The sequence below is a fragment of the Myiozetetes cayanensis genome, unplaced genomic scaffold (genome assembly GCF_022539395.1).
Source record: "Myiozetetes cayanensis isolate MyiCay16 unplaced genomic scaffold, myiCay2020 scf4, whole genome shotgun sequence".
NCBI lineage: Eukaryota > Metazoa > Chordata > Aves > Passeriformes > Tyrannidae > Myiozetetes > Myiozetetes cayanensis.
Window position 1 is genome coordinate 31,132,869 of NW_026087631.1, and position 8,914 is coordinate 31,141,782.

The 8,914-nt window shown below is 44.2% G+C and overlaps 1 long non-coding RNA gene across 1 annotated transcript; it reads right to left on the reverse strand.

Annotated features, from left to right (window-relative positions):
- Window positions 1–337: 337 nt before the first annotated feature.
- LOC126646832 (uncharacterized) lies at window positions 338–7,261 on the reverse strand. The gene is made up of 3 exons (XR_007630410.1): window positions 7,175–7,261; window positions 4,189–4,276; window positions 338–559 (listed from the first exon to the last, which is right to left on the reverse strand). It is a non-coding gene; the product is annotated as an uncharacterized LOC126646832 (long non-coding RNA).
- Between the last annotated feature and the right edge of the window lie 1,653 nt (window positions 7,262–8,914).

Below are 8,914 nucleotides of genomic sequence, written 5' to 3' on the forward strand. Positions count from 1 at the left end.
GGAACATTTGTAAGTTCATTTATTTGTCAAATTGCAGTTTCAAATTGTTAGCGTATTAGTGTCTCCAGCCCACTGCCATTTCAAAGACAAGAAGACAAAAAGAGAACAGAGAAAAAGTCCAAATATTTTCATTTAACTTTTTTATAATGAAGCATTTTGGGATAATGTTCTGCTTCAGCATTTAATTAAATGTGAGTTTCTGAAGCAGAAACTCCACCTTACCCCTAACTTAAAACATCTGATCCTGAGTGAAATTCTGCAGGCAATGAAGACTAGTGTGTGTGGAGAAAAGCAGGGGAAGTAAGTCATTAGAAAAAACAAAGCATTTAGGCATAATTCTTAAAAGGAAAGATAAGAGTTGCTAGTTACTACCAGGCTCCAGGTGTACCTCTGCCTGTGAACGGCTGCTTTCCTCTTTGAGCAGGTTTTGCTTAGGACACTCTGAGCACAGCTTCTGGTATTCCATGCCCATCTGCATTTGGAGGGGAACTGGCATTACCTCTGTTCATCTCGCTGCTGGAAATGGGACAGAAAAGCCCCGTCTCACACAGCAAGGCACCTACAATTAGATAAGGAACCAGGTCACTGAGGAATCATTTTCATCTCTAATCACTGGTCACATTTCACTCATAGGTGACACTGACTCTGAAAGCATCCTGGCACATCTCCTTGTGTCAAGATATTCCAGTCCTGCACAGCATGTCCATGCCTCTGTGAACCTGGTAAGTAACCATATCCACCAGCCCTTCAGACTCTTACAGCAGAAGTTGTTGTAGCATTAGATGTAAAGTCCTTTATTGTGAAATCTCTGCTGCAGTCTCTGCAATTTGGAGTTATTCTATTTGGCATTACTAGGGCTCTCACTGTGATATACTTTAGAATAATGAGACATCAATTCTCAGTCAAGAGGCTATTTAAAAACACTCCTAATTTGATGGGTTGTGCAGATGAATTAGTTCATTCAATGGAACTTTTGCCATTTATGCTGGTGGTGGGATGGGTGTTGTGTCCTCCCATCTTTGATATTCTCTCTTTCTTTGTACAAACTGATTTAAACATGACTAGAAATAACTGGCATGGTAGACATTCTTTTTAATCAGCTGAGGTCTAGTATTGAGAGTCAGACTGTGTGGGTGAGCACCTGTGGAAGAGAGGGGATTGTTTGGAAATTAGGTGGATCAAAATAAACTTTAAACATTGAATGTCTAAACAACATCAGATCCCTTTGGCTTCATGCAGAGTGATGGAGGGCTAAGCCCCATGGTATTTAGTGATGCCTGTAGGACCACAGCTTTGTCAGTAACAGTTGTGCTGTAGTTTTCTTTCTGCATGGATAATACCACATGGAAAAAAGAGCTTCCCCTCACTCCTAATCCTTCGAGGTCTTTAGTGAGAGATAGTCTGGCCGTTGCTTCTGTATGAAAGGGCAGAGATGCTACCAAGGATGCTGGTGGATAGCCAGGAGAACCCAGAGAAACAGGGGCTTTACACAGGCAAGAGAATGAGTTTCTCCAGGAACAGAAGAGCACTGCTGAGAAGACAGCAGACGTTTTTGTTCCTGCATAAGGCTATCCATTTGTCTGTGTGAAACATAAATGTGATGGTCAGACCTAGATCAAACAGTGTTCACAAGAGTCCCACTTAGCAGGAGCTAATAGCATCCCTAGAGATACCAGTGCCTTCATGGTTAAGGAGAGCAACCATATCGCGAACTGCAGGCAGGATGATAAGTAGTCATGGTTGCTGCCAAGCTGCATCTCCTCTGCTATGAAAGGAGGTTTTCATGCCTACAGTTGGTGATCAGAAAATAAAAAGTTTCACTGCTTTTGCCAGAAAGATCACCTGCTGTGGTCCCCTGTGTGAAACAGGTGGTAGGTTTGACAGCACTTATTGTTTATGGTGAAAAACTAAATTCCTGTAGGTGAGTTATTTTGGTATGTTTTAATTTTGTGAACAGTTTTCCATTTCAGTATCCCAAGTACATTAACAGCTACTGATGAATGAATAAAAAAATTGTCTCAATTATATACATGATGAATTCAATTCCAATGTATTTTACAGAGTTTTTCCTTCCGCAAGAATTGCGTGGTGGTATTCAAATGGTGGGGGTTTAAGACAAGTTGGAGGTTAAAAAAGCATATGAGATCTGTTAGACCTTGAAGAAGAATTGAGTGACAGGAACTGAGAACTTGAGGTTGAAGAGAAATGCCTTTGGATGTATTTAGCTGAACTGTTGTATCTTCACAGTGGACCTTAAGAATTGGGAGGTGGGGAGAATGATCTCATGGAGAAAACCACAAACACTGCAGATATTCAGAGATCATGCAGTTGTAGAAGAGGCTAGGAATTCAAATTATGGAGTGAGGGGAAGATGCTCATGCTCCTATTTCCTCTGTCTGATAATTCCTTGGATGGATTTGGTTATAGGAGAGTCCCCCCAGAACTCTGTCCCTTCCTGTGTCAGGACCAGAAGAGATGCGAACCTCTGAAGAGAAGCAGAAGTCAGCTTTAGAGTCAGCAAACAGAGCAAGAAAGCATCCAGGTGGAGCAATTTGTGGCCAAGTTCTCCTCTGGAGAAGTATGAGTAACTATCACCTTGGTAAGCAGTTCACCAAAGAGGTATCTGGAGTGGGTTGTGGTGTGACTGCTGGAACACAAAATTGGCATACTCTCTCCAGATTGGTGGATGCACATGAGCAGGAATGTCCTGTTCCTGCCATGAGTCATTTAGTTTGAGGGCTCTACATCTAAAAAGTCAGGACCCAGTGATTTAATATGGTGGTGTAAGTTTGGAAGCATTGTAAACATGAAGTCACCTCTGAATTGCTGGCTTTGATGGGTAAAGATCTCAGTTGTTCTGCTTGGAGTGGACAAAAGAGCATCTGTGAACTTCTGGAGGGCTCTGAGTTCTGCACAGGAAAATGGAGATGCAGAACAGAGGCTGTTCTGCTGCAAATTCATATTATGCTTTCATTCCACCTAAGCTCCTGGGAACACAAGGGAGTTCACACTGTTCTGTCATGAGTCTTCAACTCAGTGAACAACAACAGCTGGACATGTTAAGGCTGATGTCAGTTTCTGGATCCACTCCATTGGCAGTCTGAGTCACTGGTCTCTAAATGATCCTGTGCACCATGTGGGTGGAGTATAGGCCACTCAGGACTAAGGTAAAACTATTCATAGGTGATCCTGATTTTGTGTCAGAAAGGACCTTGCTTCTTTGTGAAGTTTTTTGTCCCTGCATGTCTGGGTGGCAATGTTTTCCCTCATCTCAACAATGAGATTTATATCTTTACCCTATCAGTATGTCATACACAGCACCTGCTTAGCTCCTTAGATAACCTGCTTACAGGTTTCAATCCACCTTCAGATTTGGCACCCTGGCCACCATAGGATGGCAAAGAAAATTTCAGGCATAACATGGATTGAATGACACATGTGAGACCCAAAAAGTCACATTTGTCAGGGGTAAAGCCTGGATTAGAGCCTTGGACTCTGGTTCACAGCTTGCTGAACTTATTTTATACTCTAGTCTGAAGGTGAACCACCCTAAAACCACCCATGTAATGAGTGGTTCTGGAGACTTCTTCCCAGTGAGGAAGGTGCTAGGCCATTGTTTATATTTCTAAGTGCCATGGCCTTGCAGTCCCTGGTGGATGCCATTTATGGAATCACAAGGTGCTCTGCTCAGCTTATAGTCAGCTTTAAAGAAGAGCCTGTTCTAAACTGCTTAGTGAGCACACTTGCATTTTGCTTGAGACCATCAAAAGAGGCCCACAAAGCTATTCACAAAAGAGGAATGAGCTCAAGAGAGAGAAAGATGGGCACTGTAGCTCAACAGAAGCTCGGCAGGTTTTGTGTAGGGTCATTGTGTGTAGGTCTGAGGCATCCCCTGCTCTCCCTTTGGAAGTGCACTGGGCCAATGGCTACAGCACAGGCAGTGCCAGCTGAGATGTGTATGGGCTGTAAAAACATCTTTAAAGCACGTCACTCTTTGCCATTTAAAAAAAAAAAAAAAAAGAAAAAAAGAAAAAAAAATTGAGATGCAAAAGCCATGCATTTGAGAAGGACCCTTACCAAGTATTTATTTACCATGTAAAATTGGTAAAAGGCTGCTTTTTTAATTTTTTCTTTCCCCTCCCCACTCCCTGTAGCAGACATTGTATATCAATTGGTTATTCTTCTCACCTTTTCCTTTTCCCTCATATTTTGCTGGGGGTGGGGGGTGATGAAGGAGGGGGAGTTGTTGCTATTGTTGTAAGGAAGATTCTGGAACCTGTGAACACAAAGTATTAGAATTTTAAATAATGACAAAAAATTCCACATGGAAAGCTCATCTGGCTGTGGCAGTTTGTGACTGAATGAGAGAAAAGTGCCCTAGAAGCTATTCATTAGGAATTCACTGGAAGCTCTCAAACAAGCCTGGCAGAAGCTGAAATTGAAGTGGTCTCTGACCTAATTTTCTTCTGCATGAAACATCTGCATCAAGGCACTCTTTGATGTATTCCACTTGGCTCTGTCTACAGTATTGTATCACATGGCTTCAGCGTTGCCTCAGTTTTAAAAGACATTTCCAGCCTGTAGAAGGTAATGTGATGTTACTGTTACCCAAACTAATCACTCAATGTGCTCCTGAAATAGAAACAATAGAGGTTCAGACAACGGTGTCTGCTTTGCAGTCGTTGTTGCTGCCTAAGCTCACGGTTTAAAAAACCCAGATCTGTGATATTCATCTCATGTAATTCATCAACACCAGGAAGGGGAGGGAGAAGGGGGGACTGTGAGCCTTCTGTGTAATAGTATGTCAGAGGACACAATGCTTTACATGTGTGAGCTTTGCATTCTTTGCCACTCCAGCCATGCAGTTAGTTTAGCACACTGAAAACAAAAACAGGGAAATGTTGGAGGACGTTATCATAAAGACTCAACAGAAGGAGCTCCTGGTTTTCATTTTGCTGTTTGTTCTCTGCTGATTGACACCCAAAGCTCACAGTGAAAGAAATGTGAGCATGTTTGTGTAGATGCGTGGATGATGTGTGATGTATTTTGAATATATATTTTTCCCCTCCTTTTCTTGTCTGCACCACAGTACACATTTCAGATCCTGTCTCAAGCTCCTCTCCAAGTGGTGTATAAAATATAGCCACACAAAGTATCTCTAAATATGTACACTTGCTTTTACACATATGTACACAGACAAATGATATAAGAAATTTTTAGGGTCACTTCTTTACTTTGAATGAATAGATTTTAGGCTTCTCCAGAAAGGTTTTCTACTCAGTCTTACCTAATGGCATACTGCTGTTTCCCCAACCTTGCTTGTATTATGTGAATAACTGTGGTGTCTTTTGTATTCCACCCCCTGAAGAAGAATCCTTTGAAATTCTAAATGACTGTGCTGCAGATTTTAATGTCTGTCTCTTAGAAATAGCCAAGCATTACCCACTCATGGAGCAAGACGAAGCAAGCCTTTTGAAAGTTATTCAGACTGCTTCCTCAGCCTCGTGAGAGAGAGTGTGTGTGTGTGTGTGTGTGTGTGTATGTGTGTGTGTGTGTGTGTGTGTATGAGCTCTCTAATTCTCTGAATGTATGGCAGGAATACATTATTTCCATGTGAATCATTTTCTCTCTCCTGTCCATCTACTCCACCCCCCAAATCTCTCCTACTTTTGTTGACATGGGAGAAATAAAACTAGCTGGCTAGGGATCTTGTGCAGGTCTTGTGGGGACAGCATGAGATGGGTTGGTAGCTTCTCAGTGTGGTTCCTTGCAGAGATCAGAAGGAAAAAGCAGCCCTACTGCTACTAATTAGATGCCTCCAGGGTAATCATAGCAGAAAAGTTACAGCCCAGAAGCCTCAAAATAGCCTGCTCCCTGGGGTCCTTTTCCCAAGTTTGGGCTGAAACACATCGGGAAGACAGAGTGGAAGGAAATAGACCCAATCCTGCCTGACTTCACAGCTAGTAGATACCTGTGTCCTCTTTCTGGTGCTGCTCCTTTAAGCCCATGTTTCTTTGCCTCACTGATGTGTGGAGGTCTTGAATCTGGTAGCAATGGGTATAATTAATTCCTTATACAAACAGCTGCTCCATCCCATTGAAAGAATGTGTTTTGCTGTGCTAGGAGTTGCGTGCACTATGACAGCCAGCTCCAGCTCTGGAGGACTTCCCTAGGAGTGCACTGTCCAGACACGATGGGGGCAGGCAGGGAGAGGTGAAGGAATGTACTCAAGGTCACACTGCAGTAGCCAGGAAGCAAACTCCACCTCATCTTCTGGCGGCCAAACTGCGGCACTTTGAGGTGGGAACACCCTGTCTCATCTTCTGCAGAAAAGCACCAGGCCAGCCCTCAGCGCCTGTTGCCAGCAATAAATCTCCTTGAACTAATTTTGTCAAGGACAAAACCAACACTATGTGCAAAAAAAAAAAAAAAAGGCCCTTTGCATGTCTGTGTTTCTGGAAGGTCAGAGAGGAGCAGGGACCCCCTCTGCTACGATGTTCACAGATTATAGCCCTCAAAGTGTTATTTCAGAGAACATATTTAAATAAGAAAAGTCAATGTCTTCTAGTGAACACTGAGGTTGATTTACACTTCTGAATGGATGTGGCTGGCTGTGGATGGTGCCTGGCAGAAGCTTATCATGCCCACTCTAAAAATAACAATCTCCAGTGGGCAAGATCTGCTCACTCAGACACAGACTTGGTTCTCAAATGGTGGCATGACATTCAAAAGTGTCTGAGAGACACTTTTGGCAGGTCTCTCATGCTGAATAATCCAGAGAGGTCATGGCAGAAGGGCTTGAAGCAAGTGGCTCCTGCCCAGGGAGAAGCCAGTTTGTTCCCCAAGTAGGGGAGATCCTGAGGGATGCTGGGTTTTCTCCCCTCTCCCTCTCCCTCTCCCTCTCCCTCTCCCTCTCTCCTCTCCCTCTCCCTCTCCCTCTCTCCTCTCCCATCTCCTCTCCCTCTCCTCTCCTCTCCCTCTCCTCTCCCTCTCTCCTCTCCTCTCCCTCCCCTTCCCCTTCCCAATCTTCCCTTTCCTTTTCCATTCCCTTTCTCCCTGCACCCCACCCCCAAATCACTCCTTTCAACCCCCTTTTCTTGGTCCCCCACCCCTGCCTTTTCTCTGGGTTTTATGGTGCTGTCAGAGATCTGCCTGGTGTGGGGGATAATCATACCTTCCAAGTGCTCCCCAATGAGCCTCTGGTCCTTAATTAAGCTGTTGACCTGAGCTCTGGAGACCACTGTTTTGCAGAAAGCTCCAGCCTCTTCACCAGTGTGATGCTTCCTCTTTATCCACCCCCTTACATCTGAACCCTGGAAGACAAGCTGGGTTTTGTCTATTCATTTGGCAGATGGTTAGATTCAGATCTTACAGGAACATAATGCTAGAAATTGAGTGTGTGTGCATGTTTGTGTTTGTGTGTGCTGGAGAAAAGATCCCAGATCATTTTCTTCCTCTGTGGCCTTACAACTGCTTGCAGTTTCACACAATCTCTTGTAGGTAGCATGAATAAAAAAGCTGCCTTCCCCCTTCTCTTTTTAATTTCTCCCCTAAGTCTGTGCTGTATATACCAGCAGTGTGGTCTAGGCCAATGCTGAACATTTGTGCCTTGGACAATAGCACAGCCTGGCTTGACTATTATCAGCTGCTGTTTTCTGGTTAGCTTTCCTTTTATTCAAGTGCACAATGCAAGCCTTTATCACCCTTCAGTCATAGTGACTCTTGAGGAATACATCTGGTTTTCTCTTTCAGCAGCTCTGAAAAGGTCAGTCTGTTCATTTCTTATTCGCAGGACACCACATTTTTTTCTGAGCTGGAAAGACAGGCCTACACCTTTTCATTCCGTCTCGTACATAATTAGACATGGTGTCGCTCTAGAAACCTACCCTTGAAATCCTCCTGAGTAACTCTTTCAGAGACAGAGGAGACGCAGCAAGGGAGCAAGCGAGTGGGGGGACCACTTCCATCCAGTCTTAAATCTCTTTGTGTGGTCACAAAAGCGCTTCCCCAGCTCTGCCAGCCTGGCTTTTTCCTCTTCTTCTCCTTCTTCTCCCTCTCCTTTTCTTTCCCCCACCCCCTCTTTCCCTTCCTAATGCTGGCAATCTCTTTATGAACACCCCGTGCAAGGCAGGGGCTCTCACAGAAAAAAGTCCTCAGATCATTTGAGCAAGGAAGGTTGCAATCGTTTTCCCTTCCGTGGCATCCCACATTCTTCAGGCAGGCTGTAACACAGTAACAAGTGTGCCCAAGAGGACAGAGCTTGCAGCAGCTGGTGTCTGACAAATTATCTCACTCCAGACAGGCAAATGGCAACTTGAGCTCCAGCCTTCCAAGGAATATGTGTTTTGGTTTCTCCCTCCATGCTGGGTAGGGTGGGCCAAATCCTCTTGGGGTGGAAATGAGTGTCATGTCCTTGGAGCAAGAGGGTTTCACCTCTGCTGGAGGTCATCGTTCCCTTCCCAGATGCTGTTTGTGAAATTCAGTGTGAGAAGTATCAGACAAGGCTGTCACAACTGCTCGGGCAATGGCAGCTTCTGCTGCCTCTGTGCTGAGAAGCAAAACAGTTTGAGAACTGGGACAGCCCCCTGCTTCTGCTGAGGAGTGACTGCCAATATCACCTGATTTCTTTGTGCCCATTCTATTTTTACATGTGTTCATGGTGATGTGGTTGCAATCCATCAGTGCAGCATTCCCAGGATGAAATCCTCTGCTCTTTTGTCCTTTGTAAACATCACAGGAATTGTATACTTGATGCAGGGCTTTTTCCCAAGCAGGGGCAATCCCAACAAGTTGAAATCTCAAAACATTAAGTGTGAATCTCTAGAAATCACAGTCACTAGTTTTGGGTTTTTTTGCTGTTACCAATTTCTGACTTCAAGCCAGATGTGGATATGCCCCATGTCCAGAGCACCAG